The sequence below is a fragment of the Hypanus sabinus genome, chromosome X1, assembly GCF_030144855.1.
Source record: "Hypanus sabinus isolate sHypSab1 chromosome X1, sHypSab1.hap1, whole genome shotgun sequence".
Lineage (NCBI taxonomy): Eukaryota > Metazoa > Chordata > Chondrichthyes > Myliobatiformes > Dasyatidae > Hypanus > Hypanus sabinus.
In genome coordinates this window covers 2,701,164-2,726,349 of record NC_082738.1, presented here as the reverse complement: position 1 = coordinate 2,726,349, position 25,186 = coordinate 2,701,164, and the positions used below count along the sequence as shown (strand labels likewise).

The 25,186-nt window shown below is 41.4% G+C and overlaps 1 long non-coding RNA gene across 1 annotated transcript in view; it reads right to left on the bottom strand.

Annotated features, from left to right (window-relative positions):
* Positions 1-20,808, bottom strand: part of LOC132385014 (uncharacterized) — a 48,289-nt gene extending 27,481 nt beyond the window's left edge. Inside the window, exons 1-2 of the long non-coding RNA XR_009509053.1 lie at positions 20,713-20,808; positions 19,760-20,042 (exon numbers count right to left, since the gene is read on the bottom strand). This is a non-coding gene — a long non-coding RNA (uncharacterized LOC132385014). The remainder of the gene's footprint in view (positions 1-19,759; positions 20,043-20,712) is intronic.
* Positions 20,809-25,186: the final 4,378 nt, after the last annotated feature.

The window sequence follows — 25,186 nt, the reverse complement described above, 5'->3', positions numbered from 1 at the left end:
GTCTCGCTGTCCAAGAATGCTGTCTGATCTGCTGAGCATTTCTAATATGATTGGTTCAGCTTTCCTGCAGCCACTGTTATTTGCTTTGCAGTACTGTATCTGCATTCTGTGCATTGTTGAAAAGGATTTTTAAAAAGCATTTTAACCTTCCCAGCGCTCCAAGAATCTATTTCCCTGATGTGGGTGCACTTTGCATGCCAGTGAAGCTCTTACTTTCCAACACAACCTAGCCTGGAGCTGGGTTATAAACACCTCCATTTAAGGGCACAAAACATAATGATCCATTAGGTCAGTCCCTACACCCCAATGATGAGATCCAGCGGATATATTTGAAGACAATAAGCAAAAATAGCATTATTATGCAGGTATAAAAGTTCAGGCAGAAGAGATTTATCATAATTATTCTGGAGAAGGGAATATAGCAGTGAAATGGTTAAAATGAAATCTTGATAATCTTTTGGGATTGAACAAAATATATGAGTGATATAAATTCATGTTCATAAGGATGGGTCAGAGCTTTAGCTGCCTTGCTGAAAGAATAGGGAATTCATGAACAAAGACAGATATTGTTGTGAGAGATCACATAGCACATTGAGCCTGCCTCTCCATTCATTAAATTCATGCTTGTTCTTTTGCTTAACTCTACTTTCCCAACTAATTCTCATATTCCCTACAAAATCCTACTGTCTTTGGTCAAGTCTACTCAATGACAGAGCAGCTACAGCTGCTCTGCGATGGAAAATTTCACAGATTTGCAGTTCTTTGAGAAACAAAATTTATTCTATCCTTAATTCAGGGAGATTTCCAGTATAAATAAATATTTTGCTTTAGTCTTCACTGTGGAAAACACCAGTAGTGAACTGGTGTAAAGGAAGAGAGGTGAATGCAGTTACTATTACAAGGGAGAAGGTGTTCAAAAAGCTGAATGACCTAATGGTACATAAGTCATCCGGACCAGATGAACTGCACCCTAGGGTTCTGAAAGGGCAGGCAGAGATTGTGAAGGCATTAGTAGTGATCTTTCAAGAATCATTGAATACTGATATGGTTCCGTAGGACTGGAAAATTTCAAATGTCATTCCACTCTTTAAGAAAGGAGATTATAGACCAGTTAGCCTGACCTCAGTGGTTGGGAAGATGTTAGAGTCAATTGTTAAGGATGAAGAGATGGAGTAATTCGTGACGCAGGACAAGATTTGACAAAGTCAGCATGGTTTCCTTCAGGGAAAATCCTGCCTGATGAACCTGTTGGAATTCTTTGAGGAGATTACAAGTAGGATAGATAAGGAGGATGTAGTGGATGTTGTATATTTGGACTTTCAGAAGGCCTTTGACAAGGTGCCACACATGAGGCTGCTTACCAAGTTAAAAGTCCATGGTATTACAGGAAAGTTACCAGCATGGTTAGAGCATTGGCTGATTGGTAGGAGGCAGTGAGTGGGAATTAATGGATCCTTTTCTGGTTGGCTGCCAGTGACGAGTGGTGTTCCACGGGGGTCAGTGTTGGGACCACTTCTTTTTATGCTGTATATCAATGAATTAGATGATAGAAAAGATGAGTTTGTTGCCAAGTTTGCAAATGATATGAAGATTGGTGGAGGGGCAGGTAATGTTGAGGAAACAGGAAGGCTGCAGAAGGACTTTAGCCAAGAGGTCGTTGAATTTGTGGTATTTCTTACCACAAGCAGCTGTAGATGCCACATTGTTGGGTGTATTTAATCTGGACATTCATTGGTTCTTGATTGGCCAAAAATTACAGATTGAAGGCCTGGGAGTGGGGATGAGGAAGGGGAAAGAAAGGATCAGACATGATTGAATGGCAGAGCAGACTCAATGGGCCAAATGGCCTAATTCTTCTCCTATGTCTTATGGCCTTAAAAAGATGGAGAGATGGTTGATGTAAGAGATGGCAGTTCATTGGTGGATCCAGGTGAAGGGGGTGTGGTACGGTTGATGGGCAGATGGGGGAGGGGAGAATGGGAATAGCAGCGTCAGAAGCTGAGAGGCGACACATGGAAGTGATAAAAGGCTGAAGATGATGGATAGGAGAGGATGGTGGAGCATGGAATAAGAGGAAATGTGTGTTGTTCCAAATTTCAGCATTTGCAGTCTCTTGTGTCTTATTTCCATTGATAACATTGGAAAGAAGAGAAGAAGCACACACAATATGTGATTTGGAGGATGGGCCTGATGTGTGGTTCAGTATGCTATCAGCATTCCTTTTTTTGTCCTTACATTCTGTATGTTTAATTTCAAGTCCTTAAGTGGCTGTGTGTATCCTACAGGAATGAGGAGGTAGTAAAAAGGCAGGTTGAATCACAATGCTTCAGAGGCATTTGGTCACGTGTAAGGATAAGAAAGGTTTAGAAGGACATGGACAAATGCAGGCAAAAGGGAATGGCGCAGGAAGACATCCTGTTTGGTGTGGATGAGTTGGGCCTTTTCTGTGCCCTGTGCCTCTGTGACTCCGTGACTCAGTTGTTTCCATTCCAATGGAAGAATGCATCATGGCCTGTCTATCTTTCTGTGTGACAGCTGTTCATCAGTATTACTTTGTTTGTCACTCCTGCCCTTTCATTGTCAGTTTTACATGAAAAGTATTGCTTGATCATGTTCCTCCCCCATTTCAGAGAGTACAGAAGCACCTCCTGTACACAGGACCAATTTAGAATCAACATCAAATTTTGAAGTGTATCTGAGCATATAAAGCCATAGTGCATGGGAACAATAATGACAGTTAAAAGATATGTGGGCAGTTCCATGGATATGAAATGTTCAGAGGGAAATGGCCCACTCACTGGCAAGTGGACTAGCCCAGTTAGGCAACCGGGTTGACATGGACAAGTTGGAAAAGAGGATCTGTTTCGGTGCTGTGCAACTCTCTGACTTTATAACTCAAGTCATACCACCCAGCAATTCCTGATTTAACCCTAGCCTAATCTCAGGACAATTTACAATGGCCAATTAACCTAACAACTGGTATGTCTTTGGACTGTGGGAAGAAATCAATGCACCTGGAAAAACCCCATGCAGTCATGGGTTATAAGACCATAAGATATAGCAGCAAAATTAGACCATTTGGCCCATTGAGTCTGTTCTGTTATTTCATCATGGCTGATCCATTTTCCCTCTCAGTCCCAATCTCCTGCCTTCTCCATGTATCCCCTCATGCCCTGACTAATCAAGAATCTATCAATGTCTACCTTAATTATACCCAATGACTTGGCATCCATAATTGCCTGTGGTGATGAATTCTACAGATTCACCACCCTCTGGCTAAAGAGATTCCTTTACATCTCAAGTTCAAAAAGGACATCCTTCTATTCTGTTGTTGTGTCCTCTGGTCTTGGAGTCTCCCACTATAGGAAACATCCTCTCCACATCCACTCTATCAAGGCCTTTCAATATTTGATAGGTTTCAATGAGGTCACCCCTCATTCATCTGAATTCCAGTGAGTAGAAGCCCAGAGCCATCAAACATTCCTCATATGAAAAGCCTTTCAATCCCAGAATCATTTTCGCGAACTGCCTTTGAACCACCTCTAATGTCAGCATGTCCTTTCTTAGGTAAGGGGCCCAAAACTGCCCACAATACTCCAAGTGAGGCCTCACCAGTGCTTTATAAAGTCTCAACATTCCATCCTTGACTTGATATTCTAGTCCTCTTGAAAGGAATGCTAACATCATATTTACCTCCCTCATCACAGATTCAACCTGCAAATGAACATTTAGGGAGTCCTGCACAAGGACTCCTAAGTCCATTTCCACCTCATATTTTTGAATTTTTTCTCCATTTGGAAAATTGTCTATATTATTCTTTCTTCTACCAAATTGCATGGCCATACACTCCTGGACACTACATTCCATCTGCCACTTTTTTGCCCATTCTCCTAATCTAAGTCCTTCTGTAGCCTCTCTACTTCCTCAAAATTACCTGCCCCTTCACCTATCTCTGTATTGTCCGCAAATTTTGTTAGAAAGCCATCACTTCCATCATCCATCATTGACATATAATATAAAAAGAAGCGGTCTCAACACAGACCCCTGTGGAACACCACTAGTCACCAGCAGCCAGTCAGAGAAGGCTCCCTTTATTCTGACAGTTTGCCTCCTACCAATCAGCCACTGCTTTATCCATGCTGGAATCTTTCCTGTAATACCATGGGCTCATATCTTGTTAAACAATCTCATGTGTCAAAGGCCTTATCAAAAGCTTTCTGAAAAATCCTAGTACACAACATCAACCAAAATTCCTTTGTCTATCTTGCTTGCTATTTCTTCAAAGAATTCCAACAGATTTGTCAGGCAAGATTTTCCCTTTGGGAAGGCTGACTACAGCCTATTTTGTCAAGTAACCCAAAACCACAACTGGAACCATTCCAGAATCTAGTGATTCTTGAAAGATCATTACTACTGTCTCTACAATATGGTAACCTATATGTGCTTTGATAATAAATTTACTGTGAACTTTGTAACTTGATTATCTTTGACTGCAAATTAAATGCACAAGTTTCCCAATAACTCTGAATATCTTTTAGTTTGTTAATTAAAGTTTTTCCATATATAGTCAGCCCTCCTTATCCGCGGGGGATTGGTTCCGGGACCCCCGCGGATACCAAAATTCACGGATGCTCAAGTCCCTTATTTAACATGTATTGGTGTGGTGGTCTTTAGGACCCAGCGGAACCCTGGACTTTATTTAACATGTTTCTGTGCAGTGGACATTAGGACCTGGCGGTGCAGCTCTAAAACCGCAGTATTTCTGTTCACCAGAGTAAATACGATCGCGATTGAAAATAAGGTGGAAGTAATAAAGCGATCGGAAAGAGATGAAACGACATTGGTCATTGGAAAAGCACTAGGCTACAGTCGGTCAATGATTGGATTAATTTTAATGGAGAATGAGAAAGGCCCTGCCCCGATGAAAGCTACAATTATTACTAAGCAACGCAGTGGTTAAATTATTGAAATACATATGTTTCTTAAGTGTTCTATATGCATAGAAAGGTAAAATATGTACTATATACTAAGAAAAACGTTTGACTAACTGATGCTAAATAATACCGGATGCACCTGTTCCGACTTCAAATCCGACTGAAAGACGGACTCAGGAATGGAACTCATTCATAACACGGGGACTGCCTGTACTTTTAAGTCATTTCTAGATTACTTATAATACGTAATACAAAGTAAATGCTATGTAAATAGTTGTTATACTGCATTGTTTAGGGAATAAGAAAAAATAGTCTGTACATGCTCAAGCAACGAGTGCTTGAGAGAAAACTTCCGGGTTTTCCCGATCTGCAGTTGGTTGAATCCACGCGTGTGGAATCCGCGGATAAGGAGGGCTGACTGTATGTATTTTTCTGTGCATTTGGGAAAGGGAGATTTTGGTGATGTTAGGGACTAGGAATCTAAAGAATATGATGTGAACCAAAAGTAAGGTGTTGTAACCACTCATAGTTGCAGCACAAGTGGAAATGTTGTATTTTCCTGTCCTCAGTCAGCACTGAGGTGGTGGGAAAGTGGCATGCAATACCAAGCAACAAAGAAAATGGTATTCGACTACTCCAATTGTTCATTATCGACAGGCTTGCCAGCTCTCACTCCATTTTAATAGTTTCTAATGGTTTGCATCTTTTCCTAGAAATCACCTAAACTATACATCACAATTAGCATGGCCCACACTGCAGAACCTTGCAATATACATGCCAGATCTTTCATTACTAGCACTAAAGATTCCATGATGTACTTCCCTAGTTGTCAAGCACTTCCTGTGGACTTGAAAAGTGTCTCTTGACCTCACAATCTGCCTGGTTATGATCTTGCACCTTTTGTTTACCTGCATTGCATTTTGCTGTACCTGTTACGCTTTATTCTGCATTTTGTTATTGTTTTACCTCATTCTTTCTCAATATATTGTGTAATCATCTGATCTGTATGAAGAGGTGTGTGCTAGGAAATCTTCTCACTGTATCTCAGTACACATGATTCCAATAGAAATAAATATTTTAGTTCACTATATAAGAAAGCTAATGTCTCAGATTTCTGCACAACCTGGCCCATGGCAGGTAAACTGATACACTAAAGCACATGGAATTGTAAGCAACACACAAAATGCTGCAGGAACTCAGCAAGTCTGGCAGCATCTATGGAAAAGAGTACAGTCGACGTTTTGGGCTGAGGCCCTTCAGCAGGATTCCTTTAGCATTTTGTGTCTGGTGCTTGGATTTCCAGCATCTGCAGATTTTCTCTTGTTTGAGATGGAATTGTAGCCAGTTTTAATTTTTCACTTTAGCCCATAACTTTATTGATGCCATTTCTTCTGTCTTTTGATTGCCTGATTGAGTCTTTTTTGTGGAGCTGTCCTCCACAAAGGTGAATAAGTTCCTACAAATAAGGGCAAATATCAGCTGGACTAATTTACAGACAGAAGGCTCACAGACGAATAAAGTCATGATTCTGTTGCTGCTCCCTATTCCCACCCTTTAAGTTGGCTATGTAGCTTATTTGAATAGTTCCAGATTTAGAATCAATATATGCAGTTAGGTTTGTGTTCTCTGGAACAAAATGTATGAATGGGAATATGGTTAAAGTTCACAAGTCATTTTTGATGGATCATTAACCAGCTCTTAATAACATTTAAGACAACTTATTAATAGCAAAACTTGAAATCCGCATGATTGCAAACATAATAAAGTGCCACAATACACCATTGAGTCTGGGCTGGAACTGAGGAGTTATTTCTGTGAGGTTACAGAAGGAGAAATTGGTTTTGGATCTCCTGAATGTTGGAACTGGTCATTTTGGATGATGGCTATGTTTGTGGATGCACTGAGGCAGCTCTGAAGGAAGTGCCAATTCTTTCTGATACCGATTGTATTGTGCACAACTTCCCCGACATTCCATGAGAAAGTGTGAAGTAAATGAAGGGGAGCGGGAATGAAAAGGATAATAAGGAAATGTACAGCACAAACACCAGGAAAAGAACATTTTATGATGTTCTTATGGTTGGATCTATAACTTTCTACTGTTTTTTTCAAAGTGTTTAAAGCTAGATTGTGAATGAGACTGGGAATGCTGCTAAGTTCCAATGGATATAACACCTCTGGAACTTCAAGACAAGAGTACATGTTTTATACTGGTCAAACAGCAACCAGGGATAAGAAGCAGTGCCTCAGCCATGCACAGGATGATGTGCTTCAGCTTGAAACCTAGTTGATGTTTACACATTATAAGTAAACAGACTAGTCACCTTCTCTCCACAAAGCTGTAATATAATTTTCAGCTTGTAGTAATTAACATCGAAAAAATGACAATATTTACAGCATCTTTCATGACTTTAGAATGTCCTAAAGTGATTTCCAGCCAATAATCACTGCTTTAATGAAAGAAAGACAACCACCAACTTGCACATAGCAAAATCTCACAATACCAAAGAGATAGAATTCAAATAGTTAGTTTTGACATTACTTGAGAGAAAATAATTAGTGTAGGTTACCAGAAACATCTCTGTTATTTTTTGAATTGTGTCACAGAATCAAATCTCCCATAATAAACAGTCTGCTGGAGGAACTAGCAGGGCAAGCAGCATTTCTGGGCGGAAAGGAACTGTTGATATTTCAGGGCAAAACTCTGAATCAGGATTGGTTGTTGATCCATTTTCTAGCAACTGCAGTCTCTTGTGTCTCCAGCCAGTTCTCTTGATTGATTTCCAATGCATAACCTTCGGACTTTTGACCTTTTTTCATGTGTGAGCCTAAGTTGCAACTGTTGACATATTCTCATGTCAGCATCATAAGGTTGGTGGTACAATTGTGGTGAAGGAGATCTGAGCACAAGAGAACACTGTAAGCCAGTGCTCTATTGCAGCACAGGCTCAGAATCAGAATCAGGTTTATTATCACCAGCATGTGTTGTGAAATGTGTTAACTTAGCAGCAGCAGTTCAATGTAATACATAATATAGAAAACACTGAATTACAGTAAGTATATAAATGTATATTAAATAACTAAATGAAGAATAGTAGTGCAAAAACAAATAAGAAAAGTGAGGTCGTGTTCATGGGTTCAAAGTCCATTTAGGAATTGGATGGCAGAGGGGAAGAAGCTGTTTCTGAATCACTGAGTGTGTGCCTTCAATCTTCTGTATCTCCCACATGATGGTAACAGTGAGAAAAGGGCATGTCCTGGGTGCTGGAGGTCCTTAATAATGAATGCTGCCTTCCTAAGACACTGCTTCTTGAAGATGTCTTGGACACAACGGAGAATAGAACCCGTGATGGAGCTGACTGATTTTACAACTTTCTGTAGCATTCAGGGAGTATGCTACTCTGTTGGAAGTGTGTTCTTTTGAATAGATCATTAAGCAGTGATAAACAACACCTGGCACAGTTTATTTCTGTCTGGACCACATCAGTGAGCTGCCCAAACTTGCCATTCTCCCACCGGTACTCACCTGGAGCAAATACCCCAGGACCACCAACTGTAAACTGCAAGATTGCTCCCATCAATGCTAGTCTAGTTTAGGGAAGACAGCAGGTCATGCTGCTGTCTCACAGTTTCAGCCAATCTGGTTTGATCTGACCTCTAGTACTGTTGTATGATATTATCATGTTCTCTCTATGACCACATATATCACTCTGAGATTTTCTGTTTCTCCCTCATCCCAAAGATGTATTGGCTGTTGAGTTTGTAACATTCTGGGAAAGGCTTAATTGCTATTGTAATGGTTTTTTTCTGTAGCAGCAGTGTTTGGGTTATGACTAGATATAACGGGGGCTTTGGAATGTGTGATGTCCAATGAGGGGAGTGATTTTTTCCTGTTGTGTGCCTGACAGCGAGGGGTTCTGAGTCTTTTGTTCGGTGAGAGATGAAGTGAGAAGACTAGAGAAAGGGGAGGTTGTAGCCCGCAGGACAGAGTGGACTTGAATTGGGGTTGGGACTCAACATCACCTGACTAACGGACAGGAAACGGTGAGCTCCAATGTGCACGTTAGACTGTTTCATTAGAATGGGCCTTTTTCTTTTTGTTTTTCTTTACTAATCCTCTAGTCAAATTAAGAATTATAAAGCTAAATCGTTTAGTTGTATATGGTGTACTGTCTTTTATTTCGTGGTACTGATTTGTAACAGGAGAACACATCACATAGCATCCACACAAACAAGAGGTTTTGCATTTCAGATTTCACACATTTGATAGGGCCAGAGGCTGTCTTCCCTAGATTAATGCCTCTGGCTGACCCTGAGGGTTACAATTGTGGGGGTATAATTCCGGGATTGATTTCATTGGAGGCTGCATGATTGCCCTGAGCATTGAACCAGTGGGTTGTGTGTTTAAGTCTGTGTGGGTATCGATGTTGCTGGGGAGGAGCGGTGGTGTGCATCCATCGGAAACGAATGTGTGCGTGTTGAGTGGGGTGGATATTCATACTCTGGATGAATTGTTAATTCGACTTTTGAGTACTGTTAAAGCTGTTGGCAAAGTTATGATTGTGGAGCGGAGATTTGATAAAATAGCGGGCACAGACCTTGTTTTAGTTCAGACTAGTGCTGACGTAACAGCAGTGGAACTGCCTGCTACTATTGGGGCCCCAGGTGAGGTGGGGGAGCATGGCCTGTCCATACTGTTAGGGAGGAAGGAAAGGTAGTGGAGTGGGCCGAATCACAAGTCGGGTTTCCTGTACCGGGGGGGGGGGGGGGGGGGCGGAGATTTCAAAGACAGGATTCTCTCATTTCTGAGAATTGAGGGGAAGGAGTGGTCAGATTTGGAATGTCTAATTAGTCCCCATCCCCCAGGGCAGAGTGAGAATTCTGAGTTAGTATCTGCCCTTACCTCTCTGGCGAATAAATAGCCCAGTGCACAGGCAGAGGGTCCTAGTTATTGGAAGCTAAGAATATTCTCTGGAATAACGCCCACCCCCGAGGGGGAAGAGGAGTATGAGACTTGGGTAGAGCAGACCTCTCAGTTTTTAGATGAGTGGCAGCTGCTCAGCAAGATGACCTGGGCATCAGTACCATTTGGTCAGCGGTTGAATAGGGAGACAAAACACACTGCGGTGCCTCCCCAGATTGGAGTTGAGGAACCAGATCTTATACCGGGTCACGTCACCTCTGGACCGGCCTTGATGTTGCCAGCTGGTTCTGCCTGAGAAGTATCGGAGGATTGTGTTGAAGTCGCTTCGTGATGATTCTGGACATTTGGGGGTTGAAAAGACCTATGGATTGCTCAGAGACCGGTTTTACTGGCCCTGAATGAAGCTGGAGGTTGACTGCAAGTTTTGCATTCATTGCACATGGAGGAAGACGCTGCCTACATGGGCAGCTCCCTTGTCCCAGTTGCAGTGTACAGGGCCCCCGGACCTGGTGTGTATGGATTTCCTGTCAATAGAGCCAGATGCAAGCAACACGGCAAATGTGTTAGTCATCACAGATCACTACACCAGGTATGCTCAGGCTTTTCCTACCAAGGACCAGAGGGTGACTACGGTGGCAAAAGTGTTATGGGAGAAATATTTCATTCATTATGGCCTTCTCAGGTGGATACATAGTGATCGGGGATGGGATTTCGAGAGTAGACTCATCTATGAGTTAATGGCAATGCTTGGAGTCGAGAAGTTGAGGACTACTCCTTATCATCTGCAGGGTGATCCCCAGCCCGAGAGGTTTAATCAGACCTTGCTAGACATGCTCAGGACCCTGGAGATCAGCAAGAAGAGCAGGTGGAGTTGATATATTGGGCATCTGGTCCATTGCCACAACTGTAGCCCAAAATGAAGCTACCGAGTACTCGCCATATTATCTGATGTTAGGGTGCGAGGCAAGGTTGCCCATCGACCTTTGTTTTGGTACTAATGAGGACGAACTACCACTGAAGACTTATCTGAAGTATGTATCTGATATGAGAAGGGAGCTGAAAAAGGCTTATGAATTAGTTGACGTCACGGCTGCTAAGCAGAATCAAGGAAATAAGAGGAGGCACGAGCAAAAGGTGAGGTTCTTCCAACTCCTGCTGGGAGACCGAGTTCTAATAAGGAATTTGGGGCTACCTAGGAAGCATAAGTTGGCTGACTGCTGGGCAGCTACATCCTACGTGGTGGAGAGTCAGTTGCCAAACGTATCAGTTTTCCAGGTGAAACCAGAGTATGTGAATGGGCCTGTCAAGATTCTCCATTGGAACCACCTTCTGCTTCTGGGACAAGAGGTGTGGGTTGACCCAGAGACCAACCTGGAGCCTACACCTAGTAAGAGAACTCTGCAGCGACGGGGCGGGGGGGGGGGGGGCGCGACTGAAGGACCTACAGCAGGAGAGATTAGACAGGTCCCTGCCCTTGAGCGGGATACTCATTTGGGGGATGAGGAAATGGGGGTGTGGTATATGCTGCCTTTTGCTAACTCCCCACTGATTGAGGCAGAGACTCCCAACCCTTCTCACGCTGTCAGGTGAAATTGTTGGGGGGGGTGGGCGTGCTATCTGTGGACAGCCTGGATTTCAGCGGGACTCAGACAAGGGACAGAGGGGTTCAGGTGGGCACGAGTGATAGACCCTTGCTGGGTAGACTAGAAGTATCCCCAGTAGTGTTGGAACATGAAGAGGTAGAAGAAGGAGTACAGAGGTCTCAAAGAATCAGGAGACCACCAGATAGGCTGGTTTATGTAGCACCAAGGGAACAGAGTGTGGCCCCTACCGCCTTGGAGAGCTTTATCACTGCTTTTTACACCTGGATCAGATTTTGTGCTTTGTAGGAAGGATTGGCAAATTATCTTAAAGTCATGAGGACGTGACTAAATTCAGTGGGGGGAGAGTGTAACATCCTGGGAAAGGTTTCACTGCTAGTGTAATGGTTTCTCTGTAGCAGCAGCGTTTGGGTTATGGCTGGAGATAACGAGGGCGTTGGAATGTGCACCGTCCAATGAGGGGAGTGTTTTTTTCTTGTTGTGTGCCTGAGAGCGAGGGGTTCTGAGTCTTTTGTTCGGCAAGAGATGAAAAGAGAAGACTTCAGAAAGGGGAGGTCCTAGACTGCAGGACAGAGTGGACTTGGAGTGTGGCTGGAAATCGACATCACCCAGGAGGAGATTGATGGAGGACCAACAGACGGGAAACCATAAGCTCCAACGTGCACGTTAGACTGTTTCATTAACATAGGCCCTTTTTCTTTTTGTTTTTCTTTACTAATCCTTTAGTCAAATTAAGAATTATAAAGCTAAATAATTTAATTATATATGGTGCACTGTCTGTTATTTCATGGTACTGATTTGTATTAGGGGAAACCGATCACACAACATCCACACAAACAAGAGGTTTTACACCTCAGGTTTCATGCATTTGGTGGGGCAGGAGACTGCCTTCCCTAGACTAATGCCGACGGTCGAACCTGAGGGTTACACGTTCATTGGCTAATGCAGCTGGTAGGCAGGAGAATCAGAAGGATGTTGATGGACATGTGAGAGACCATAGGTTGCATGGAAGTGGGGCAAAGTAAATTGCTGGATTACTGCAAGAGTTGGCAAAGACCTGATGAGCCAAGTTGTCTCCTTCAATGCCACACTGAGATATGAAAGAAGCAAGACACTTAGTCAAGCCACCGCATCAAGGCTTACTATCAATGAAGAATATTCAAAAACTATTAAAGGTTAATCATGCCATTCAAACAGATCAAAAAGTATGCACAATTTTTAAACGTGAAATTATAACAGCTGGAAAATTAGAGAGAACTTCAAATAATTAATACATATCAATATATTTTTATCAACAATTAAATAGATTTGTTAACTGAGCCAGTAACCTTCACACTGATATTCGTGAGACTGAGCTCGGTTTAAACCAATGCAGATTCACTGGACATGTCCTTCTGTAGTTGCTGGAAGCTTGCAGTCTGGCACTGGACTCCTTGAAGAGTCCAATGTTGGTGCACAATTGGAATCACAAAAGTGAGTTACTCTTGGAAAAATTTCTGTAATTGGAAGAGTGACATTTTTTGAGTGGAAACATTCGGTTAAGATGATGCTACCAAACATGTGCGATAGCTCACTCGTAATTAATAAGTTAAGAAAGCTGTCTAAAAATATCACTAAAAACACCTTTTCTGAGGTAAATTGTGTTAAATTATCACCCGCAAACAGTGAGGGGGTGAGTGATGACAAGACAAGCTCGGGGGATGAGCCGAGATGGTGTGTTGCAGAGTGAGCTATTCAGAGAGGAGAGGTCAGGGCAGTGGAGATCTGATGTCCCGTACAACTGGGCCAGATGCGAGTTTGGATTGCTCTGGATGCCAAGGGAAGAAGTCGTGGCATAGGAAATTCAATACCCCTGGATATCTTTGCCGGGTGTGAGGTTGAATCAATCTGGGTGCTAAGCTGATTTGAAGAGCTTGAGAGAGACTTCGAGCTGGGCAATGAAATCTGGTCCCAGAGTGAGTAGTTGGATTGCGTGGTCTAGACCCTGAGCCCTTTGCAGCAGCCGGGTCCTAGTGTATCCTAGTGTAGTACAATCCGCTATTTAGATAACTTGAACGTTGGCCCATATTGGAAGTGAGAGCCGATTTCACACACCCTCCACGATGTTCACTCCTCTCTCCAGGGCACCAGAGCCTTTTGCTGTTCTGTTTTTTGGTCAACTTAAATGCTCGTCTAGATAGATGCAAAAAACAAGGTGTCGGGATCTGAGGCGAAAGCTGATTTTGCTCGCTCTCTGCGATGGTTATCTCCATGGTGCTGAGGCTATGAAGACTATCCTGGCTGCTGTGCTCCATGCCCACTAATATGATAAGCGAGGCTTTTGGCCTACTCCAGGCTGCTCCAGGGTTTGTATCTGAGGACACAATTTTGGTTCGGAATGTTCTTGCTCACCTCAATGTTTGCATGATTTTTATTTCTTTTACTTGTACATAGGTAGTGGGTCTTTTATTTTTATTTTTATTCATTAATTGGGTTTTTTGGGGTTTCTTACATTGTGGCTACCTGTAAGCAAGCAAATTGCAAAGTTTAATTTATAGATTCTTTGATAACAAATGTACTTTGAGCTTTGAACCCGAGGCCCTATTTGTAGAAACAAAGAGTTCTAAAAAAATCTTTCCAAGAAAGAGCAGAGGCTTATTCATAAGACCATAAGATATAGGAGCAGAATTAGGCCATTTGGCCCATTGAGTCTGCTCCACCATTTCATTATGACTGATCCAATTTTTCTCTCAGCCCTAATCTCCTGCCTTCTCCCCATATCTCTTCATGCCCTGACTAATCACAAACCTATCAACCTCTGCCTTAAATATACATAAAGACAGCTCCACAGCTGCCTGTTGCACTGAATTCCACAAATTTACCACTCCCTGGCTAAAGAAATTCCTCTTCATCTCCGTTCTAAAAGGACACACCTCTATTCTGAGGCTTTGTGCTCTGATCTTAGGTTCTCCCACCACAGGAAGCATCTTCTTCACATCCACTCTATCAAGGCCTTTCACCGTTTGATAGGTTTCAATGAGGTCACCCCTCATTCTTCTGAATTCCAGTGAATACAGGCCCAGAGCCATCAAACGTTCTTCATATGAAAAACCACTCAAACCTGGACTCATTTTCATGAACCTCCTTTGAACACTCTCCAGTTTCAGCACATCCTTTCTCAGATAAGGGACAAAACTGCTTGTAATACTCCAAGCGAGGCCTCACCAGTACGTTATAAAGTCTCCATGTTACATCCTTGCTTTTGTACTCCAGTTAACTTGAAATGAATGCTGACACTACATTTGCCTTACTGACCACAGACTGAACCTGCAAATTAACCTTTAGGGAATTCTGCACAAAGACTCCCAAGCCCCTTTGTACCTTAGTTTTTTGTATTTTCTCTCCACTTAGAAAACAGTCAAAACTTTCATTTCTTCTACCAAAGTGCATGACCATACACTTCCCAACACTGTATTCCATCTGCCATTTCATCGGCCATTCTCTTAATCTGTTTAAGTCCTTCTGTAGCCTCTCTACTTTCTCAAAACTACCTACCCCTCCACCTGTCTTCATATGGTCTGCCAAATTTGCATTAAAGCCATCAATTCCATCATCCAAATCATTGACATATAATGTAAAAAGAATCGGCCCAATGCAGACCCCTGTGGAACACCACTAAGTCACCGGCAGCCAACCAGAAAAGGCTCCCTTTATTCTTCCTCTTTTTCTCCTACCAATCAGCCTCTGCTTTATTCATGCAAGAATCAACCTGCAAATTAACCTTGAGGGAATCCTGCATAAGGACTCCCAAGTTCCTTTGCACCCCAAATTTTTGGATTTGTTTCCCATTTAGAAAATAGTCAACCCTTTCATTTCTTCTACCAAAGTGCATGACCATACACCTCCCGATACTGTATTCCAACTGCCATTTCTTTGCCCATTCTCCTAATTTGTCCAAGTCCTTTCTACTTCCTTAGAACTACCTGCCCCTCCAACTATCTTCATATCATCTGCAAAGTTTGCAACAAAGCCATCAATTCCATCATCCAGATCATTGATAATATAATATTAAAAGTTGTCCTGTCAAATATTATGCCTCACTGAACATTGTTGAAAACAAATATTCTGGTTAGTAACTCTTTGCATTTTCTGGGAATTTGTCATATTCGATCTGGTTGCTTCATGACTACAACTCAAAAGTAATTCACCATCTGCAAAGTGCATTTTGATATCTTTCTTGAAAGAGATCTGAAGGTTTCAAAATAGTGCAAAATTTTATTTGTCTTTTTATCCATTATTAAAACATTAGCAGTGACCATGAGCAGAAAATGGTGGGGATAGTCAGTGGATCCTCAATCCTAATAAGATGGTGATAAAATGTTGCCATTAAGTAGCGATTCTTCACATGCAACTCCAATGGGAATCATCAAATATTCTTGTTTTGGACTACTACAGCTGAAATCCAATCACAGCCATGGGTACTTCAATAAGCTTCATTTTAAGACAATTAAAAAAAAAATCTATCAATCCTCAAAAATTGGTGGACCCCGGACAGCAGACACAGGACATGATTGCAGTTTCCCTTTAAGGAAATGGAAGTGCAGAAGACGAGCCAGTCTGCAGGGACGATTGAAACATAGCCCTCAGATCCCCTGCCCCAGCTGGCAAATATAGTCTGTAGAAAATAAAACTGAAGACCTCAGGGCAAGATTGCTGTACCAGAAGGACATCAGGGACTGATGTGTACTTCACTTCATGGAAGGATGGCTATTCCCCGCCATTCTGATGCAGTGTTGTAGCCCAAAGGCTTTACCATTCACCACAAAGACAGGACATCTGAGTCTTTTAAAGGTCAAGTAGGTGGAGTATCCTTTCTGATTAACTCAGATGTAGAGACATGGCAGTTCTGTCAGTCCTGCTCATCTGACCTGGAACATCTAGTGGTCAAATGTCATCCATTTTATCTGCCAAGGGAGTTTTCCGCTATCATTTTGTTAGTGGTGTACATTCCACCTCTGGCCAACGTCAGTCAGGCAGTGGAGGAGCTGAGCACCGGGATCAGCTGTCATGAAACAGCATACCCTGATGCCTTCCCCATCATTGTGGGGGATTTCAACCAGGCCAGCTTGAGATCTCTGGACAGATACCACCAACGTATCACCTGTGGAACCAGAGGAGCCAGCACACTTGACCAACATTATACCACCAAGAACACTTACTGTGCCGTCCCATGCTCACACTTTGAGAAGTCCGATCATCTGGCACTTACAGGACTGCTTTGAGTCAGTGGACTGGACAATATTCAGGGATTCATCTTCTGATCGGAATGAATATGCTACATCTGTCACCGGCTTCATGAAGACCTGTGTGGATGAGTGTGTGCCTTCGAGAACATACTGGACATACCCAAAACAAAATCCATGGATGAACCAAGAGATTTGCAGTCTGCTGAGCGCTAGATCTGTGGCATTCAAGACCGGTGATCCAGAACAAAGAAGTAGTCCAGGTATGACCTATTGAATGCTATTTTAAGGGTGGAAAAAACAATTTCAATTCAGATTAGAGAAAGAATTGGATGCATGTCAGCTCTGGCAGGGTTTGCAATATTTCCAACAAGGTGAAACCTAACTTCATGATTGGCTGTGATATGTTACCTCCAGATGAGCGTAACTCCTTTTATGCATGTGTTGCAAGGGATAATAAAACTACACCTGTGCAAATCCCTGCAGCATGTGGTGACCCTGTGATCTCTGTCCTGGGAGCCAAAGTCAAATTATCGTTCAAGAAGTTGAACCCTCGCAAGGTGTCAGTTCCTGACAGTGTACCTGCTTGGGCTCTGAAAAACTGTGCCAACCTGGAGTATTCAAGAACATCTTCAATCTCTCACTGCTGCAGTTGGGAGTTTCCACCTGATTTAAAAGAATGATAATTATACCAGTGCCCAAGAAGAGCAGGGTGAGTTGCCTCAATGACTATCATCCAGTTGCAATTCATCACAGTAGACATGAGTGCTTTGAGAGGTTGGTCACGGCCAGAATCAACTCTTGCCTAAGCAAGGACCTAGATCTGCTGCAATTTGCCTATCAGCACACTAGGTCTACAGTGGATGCCATTTCACTGATTCTCCACTGTCTTGGATCACCTGGACAATAGCAATACCTGCGACAGCCTACTGTTTATTGACTACAGCTCAGTGTTCAACACAATCATACGCTGAATTCTAATCAACAAGCTCCAAAACCTGGGCTTCTGTACCTCCCTCTGCAACTGGATTCCTCGCTGGAAGATCACAGTCAGTGCCGATCAGAAATACCATCTCCTCCTCACTGACAATCAACACTGGCGCACCTCAAGGATGGATGCTTAGCCCACTGCTACACTCTCTCTACACCCATGATTGTGTGGGTAGGCACAGCTCAAACACCACTTATAAATTTGTCAATGACTTAACTATTGTTGGCAGAATTTCAGATGATGACGAGAGGGCATACAGGAGTGAGATACATCAGCTGCTTGAGGGGTGGCGAGGCAACAACCTTGTACCCAACGTCAGTAAGACCAAGAAGTTGATTGTGGACTTCAGGAAAAGGAACTCGAGGGAACACACATCAGACTTTACAGAGAGATCTGAAGTGGAAAGGGTAAGCAGTTTCAAGTTCCTCAGAGTCAGCATCTCTGATGATCTATCCTGGGCCCAACAGTTAGAAAGAAGGTGTGACAGGCTATATTTCATTAGGAGTTGGAAGAGATTTGGTATGTCACCAAACACACTTACAAATTTCTACAGATGTACCGTGGTGAGCATTCTGACTGGTTGCATCACTGTCTGGTATGGAGGGGCCACCGCACAGGATCAGAAAAAGCTACAGAAAGTTGTAAACTGAGCCAGCTCCATCATGGGCACTGGCCTCCCCAGCACCAAGGAGTGGTGCCTCAAAAAGGTGGATCCATCATTAAGGAAGCACATCACCCAGGACATGTTCTCTTCTCAGTAAGAAGTACACACCATCAATAAAGAAGTACACACTCACACATCTGAAGACATGCACTCAATGTTTATTCCACTCTGCCATCAGATTTCTGAATGGACAATGAACCCATGAGCACTATCTCACTGCCAAAGGGTCTCACCCTGAAATGTCGGCTGTACTCCTTACCATAGATGCTGCCTGGCCTGCTGAGTTCCTCCAGCATTTTGTGTGTGTTGCTTGGATTTCCAGCGTCTGCATATTTCCTCGTGTTTGTGGTCTGAGTAAAATGCAGAATGGGAAGGAAGTGGGAATGTATGACCAGTAGTGGACTGGTGTAGCGGCTAGTCTGACACTACTACAGCTTGGGGTGCTCCAGAGTTCAGAGTTAAATCCCGGCACTATTCTGTAAGGAATCTCTGTAAATCCTCCCTATGGAATGTGTAGGTTTTGCCAGGTGTTCTGGTTTCCTCCCACAGCCCAAAGACATACAGGTAAGTTAAATGGTCCTGTGATTAGGTTAGGGTTAATTGGGGCTGTGGGGCTGGAAGGGTCTGTTCCATGCTGTATCGCTGAATGAAATAAATAACTAAAATGTTGGAGATGGTGGAAATTGCAGATGAAGGTGGGATGGAAGGGGAGTACCAGGGGAATTCGATGTTTGTTCTGCACTGAGGGAGCAGGGTGAGAGCAGACTGGATCCATCATTAAGGACCCTCATCACTCAGGACATTCCCTATTCTTATTGTTGCCATCAGCGAGGAGATACAGGAGATGTTCAATGTTCAGGAACAGCTTCTTCCCTCTGCCATCAGATTTCTGAATGGACAATGAACCCCTAAACACTTACTCAGTACTTTTCCCTCTACTTAATGTAGTTTTCTTTTTTATATATACTTCTCATTGTAATTTATCATTTTTATTATTAAGTACTACAAAGTACTGCTGCCACAAAACAACAAATATGATGACATATGCCAGTGATATTAAACCTGATTCTGATTCTGGATTAGACAGTTTCTGTGAGTGACTAAAACAGAGTCAATGTCTCAGGCTGTTGACCTTTCATCAGAACCTGTGATTGATTCCCTAGTGCTGAAGGGAGATGGGGCTGTTTGCAGTAATCAGGATCTAATTCAACACAGACTAGTAATCTGGATATGTCCACTCATACTCAGCACTGAGCTGCCACATTCCTAGGGTACTCACTCTCAGAGACAATCATTTCTGTACAAGCAAGGGACCAGAAAACAAGTCAAATCTCAGTGAAATAAGATTTATCAAAATGTGAGTTTAACACAAATGTTAGCCTCAAAGATTAAAAGGATACATAAAAATAGCAAAATGAATGCATACCATTGTGTCATGATAGCGTAGCAGTTAGGGCGATGCTATTACAGCTTGGAGCATCAGAGTTTAGAGTTCTGTCCCGGCGCCCTCTATAAGGAGTTTCTACATCTTTCCCGTGGAATGTGTGGGTTTTCTCTGGGACCTCCAGTTTCCTCCCACGTCCAAAGATGTATCGGTTAGTAGGTTAATTGGTCATTGTAAGTTGTCCCGTGATTAGGTTAGGATTAACTCAGGGTTGTTGGGGTGGTGCAGCTCCAATGGCCAGAAGAGCTTACTCCAAGCAGTATCACTAAATAAGTAAATAAAAATAATAAGTATTCACTCACTGCCAAATACTTCTAATTCTCCAACTATACTGAAATTCTTCAGTGTAATGGATATAAATGTTACTAGAAGCTTCAAATCATACTACCTTCCACTGATTTCTGTTTTATCTGCAAATAGCACTGAGCACCATTGTTAAAAGCACTTCCTTTGTTAGTAAAAGGCCTTTTGATGCTCTTCTGAACTCCTTATGTTGATCCATCTTGATTAACATGGTTGTCATGGCATTAAGAAAAACAGCCAGAATGATTAACACCGGGTTTTATGCTTTGTGATTTATTAGTGGCTGGATATATGATGACATTTCTACTTGATCTTTGGAGCTTCAAACATCCTTTCTCTAAATTAAACATAAGACCGTAATATTTCTGTGGGGTACAGTCTTGACTGGAGCATCCAGCTGTCTTGAAAGAACAATTCTTGGTCCATGGGCTCTGACTTTGTAAAGAGAATTTGACAGTGAAAGTGGGATTGTGATTTTGATGTACTTGGACTGAGCTTAAACTTAAAGCAGTCAAGCCAGAGACCAAAGCTTATTTTTCTGAGTCTGAATAAAGAGTTACTTCCTATCCTTTGCATTCCATTCACTCCACTCATGATCAAACCAACAGCCATGACCCTGTAGTTGTATCTACCTGAAGGTCGATTCATGATTTGGGTACCCAGACTCCTCACTTCTTTGCAGTTATTGGTTTCTCACACTAACCCACTGCTTCACCATATTCCTCTTTTCTTTGGTGACCTCGTGAAGACGCTTCCGGGTCTTCTCATTACTTTTGTTCCTCTTCCGGGTGCATGAGTTTACAAGTTGGTTAACCCTTTCTATACCAAAGGGTTGATTTTAGAATTATGGCTCAGACCATTAATTTTGTGTCTTGGAATACTAATGGTTTAAATCATCCAATTAAACGAAAGAAGATTTTCAAAATATTCCAAAGACTTAATGCTCATATCATTTTTGCACAAGAAACTCATGTGAGGAAGGAGGACAAATTTCGTTTTTTTAGATTTTGGCGGGGTCAACAGTATCACGCAAATTTGAATGCTAAAGTAAAAGGAGTTTCAATTTTTATTGACTCCTCTATTCCATTTGTTCAACATGATATTTTTTTGGATCCGAATGGTAAATTTTTGTTAATTATGGGTTTACTTTGTAATAAAAAGGTTGCTTTGGTTAATGTTTATGCTCCAAATGTGGATTGTCCTGACTTTTTAAAGTCCTTATTTACCTCTTCACCCAATCTAAACAAATATAAGTTAATAATGGGTGGTGACTTTAATTGTTGTTTAAATCCTCTGTTGGATAAATCTTTATCTATTCAGACTTTACCTAATAAGTCGGCCACTTGTATTAACTCTTTTTTGACTGACAATGGAGTTTTTGATATTTGGAGATTCCGGCATCCTAAAGACAAAGAGTTTTCTTTTTTCTCACATGTCTATCACTCTTATTCGAGAATTGATTATTTTTTTGTAGACTCTTGTTTTATTCCATTGGTAATCGGTTGTAACTATGATATTATAGCTATCTCTGATCATGCTCCATTATTACTTTCTATGAAATTTACGGATACAGCTTCTAATGCTAGAAAATGGCAATTTGACTCTACCTTGTTGCAAGACTCTGACTTTATAAAATTTATGGAGGAGCAGATCGACTTCTTCTTTTCAACTAATTCTACAGATGATATCTCCTGCGGAACACTTTGGGACACTTTTAAAGCGTATATACGTGGACAGATTATTTCTTATTCTGTTGGTTTGAGGAAACGTACTAAGATGGAAGCTCTTTTATTGGTTGATAAAATTAAAGAAATTGATAAGAAATATTCGATTGCTCCTAGTAAGGAGCTTTACAAACAAAGGGTTGAACTTCAAATGGAACATAGTTTATTACTTACATCCTCGATTGAAAATCAATTAATGAAAACTAAATCTGATTTTTATATACATAGTGATAAATCTGGTAAACTGTTAGCTAGTCAATTGAAGAATGCTTTGGTTAAACGTCAAATCACTAAGATTGGTCAGCAGAATGGGAATCTGACAGTTAATCATGATGAGATAAATAAGGCATTTCAAGACTTCTATACCTCCCTGTATCAATCTGAATTTCCTCAAGATCATAATACCATGTCTGATTTTCTTGGGAAATTAAATTTTCCAAGATTATCATCTGATGATCTTTTGATATTGGATACTCCTATTACAGATGTAGAAATTAAAGGGGCTATTTCCTCAATGAATTCTGGGAAAGCACTGACACTTTTGCTGCTGGTTGAAAGACTGGACCTGAAGTTGCTGCCAAGGCTTTTCCTCCTTCAAATATTTGTATGATGAGAATATCTCAGTCAGGTTGAGAATTGAGAGATAAGGGGCAAAAGTCTAGGGGTAACACGAGGGGGAACTTCTTTACTCAAAGAATGGTAGCTGTGTGGAACGAGCTTCCAGTAGAAGTGGTAGAGGCAGGTTCAATTTTGTCATTAAAAAAAAATTAGATAGGTATATGGACAGGAAAGGAATGGAGGGTTATGGGCTGAGTGCAGGTCGGTGGGACTAGGTGAGAGTAAGCGTTCAGCACGGACTAGAAGGTCCAAGATGGCCTGTTTCCGTGCTGTAATCGTTATATGGTTATATAGGTTCAGATTCAAAGTTGCATAAATGGTTCACCAATTTCTTAGTGGAAGAAAGAGGATATTGAATTTTTCCACCTGGCTGGTTTCTATCTGGAGGGATGAAAACAAGATTTACCAATTTTTTTTAAAAAAGAGAACTTGGAAAAAAGCTATGCGAAAATGAGGCATGACTGATGTAGGAGGGAAAGTGAGAGAAAGACAGCAAACTATTAGAAACTAAAGATATAAACTGTTAAAAGTGGAATTTGTAGTGAGTGTCTCTACCCTTCTTATTTGAAAATCTCAGGGTGAAACCCCAGAGGAGAGATGATAGCAATAAAAGATCGAATGAAGCTACGGCTATAACAAGCAGCAGCTGTAACGAGACAATATCGGCAGAGATGATTGTCCAACATCTCTACCGTGTAACTGGGAATTAGTTCTGTTAAATCATACCAAGTGATTAGGTAAGTTAAAACTTTTACTGTTCTGAGTGTATAAACTTGTGTGTGAGATAACTGAGAAATGTTTTGAAATTGACAATGTGATACTGAGTTATTTTGAAAAAAAAATAGAATATGTACAAAAACTTACGGATTGTAATCTTGATGTACACAGGTCAAGTTTTTTTTGTGTAAGTGTTGTAAATCAACTTTCTGTGGATGATCAACTATTCATCCAACAAAACAAGAAATAAGATAGCAAGCTACCCAAGGTCAAAGAACCAGTGCAGGAACAGAATGTTTAATGACATAGAGGATTTATTATGGTTGGATGAATTAAGTTTATTTTCATTTGAAAGATCTGAATTTGATTTTCTGCAAGAACTGATTATTTTTACCAAGACATTGATAAGTTACTGAATGAGATTTACTTTGTTTAGAAGTTGTGATGTTGGAGAAATGTTGTGAAAGGGGTTAAATTGTGTATATATATATTTTCTGAATTTGAATTTGTAGACATATTGACTGGAACTGAAACTGAAGTTAATCATAATAATTAAGAATAGGAATTCAATTAGTTTTCTAACTAACTAGGGATTAAAAAAAGGAAAGGTTAGCCTGTAAAGCTTTAAATAGGGAACATTAGATCTAATTAGTTAGAGGAATTGGAGTAGTAAAAGTTATTCTAATGAATATCACTGATTTGAACTAAACAGGGATTTGGTTTTTGTTGATATCTGAAATTTGGAACCCAAACAGAATGTTGGAATTTTGAATTGTTCTTACTCATGTAAATATATTGTATATCTTGTTTTATTTTATAAACAAAACTTACCTTCAGAAGTGTGTGTTTTCTATTCACTGCTTCCTTCTGATACCTAGAGCTTCTGATGGCCTACTAGCACCTGGTGTAATTTGATTTTTCTCATAAAGAGTGCGGCGACCAGTCACCTGAGAGAGGACCAGTGCTACATGGGTGGTACATTTTCTTTACAAGTATTAATATATTGTTTTTGGTATACCGGGTCTAGATGTGACACATACACATACAAACACTTGCAAACATGCACTGGCAAACAAGCAAGCAGCGGCTAGAGAGGCAGTTGCATCGGAGTTCTGAGTTCAGTTCCAACAACCTCTGTAAGCAAGTTTGTATGCTCCTTCCTGTGTGTGCATGGGTTCCCTCGGGGTGCCCCAGTCCAAAGACGTATCGGTTGGTAAGTTGAATGGTCATTGTAAATTGTCCGTGATTAGGTTAGGGTTAAATCGGTGGGTTGTTGGGCAGCACGGCTGAAAGGGCCAGAAGGGCCTATTCCACATTGTATTTCAGTAACTAAAAAAATGAATAAAATACACGTACATTTGCGCGCGCGTGCGCACACACACACACACACACACACACACACATCCAAATCAATAGACATAGCATCTTCATTCCACCATAATGCCTTTCTGAGCCTACAGCTTATAAGACAACAGTTTACAAGTTGGTTAACATGATGGTTTAAAAGACTCCTTTCTATTCTGTTTATGACACTATGAATCTTTGACTCTATTTCTGACTAATGTTTGATTATGTATTCTTATAATTTATAACTTGATGTCTGAAAACTCTAATTATGGAATAATATATTGCTGTCTCATTAGTGGATGCAGTCATTTGAAGTGGCTCATGTTAGTTTACTGCACATGGCTACTGTCGCTTGTAAGAATGAACAGTCAATTTTTTTGGTCAGTTTGGCCAGGAAACTTTTATCCAGTAGTATTGTAGGATTTTGTGAATAAAACATGCAAGAGTTATTTCATGTGCTTAGCAAAAGCCACAGCCCTTTACTTCCATTGTGGACAAACCATAAGCAGTCACCTTACACTGATGTCAAAGCATCAGACACTATCTCTTAAAGTGAACACAACTCACTAATGGTGTTTGTAGAATTATGTAGAACAGCTTATATTATGAACAATATGTGTCATCTGTCACCCATTACATTACCCTACACAGGCCCCGACAGAGTTCACCAGAACCGGCATTGAGAGTCCATCTGGAGCTC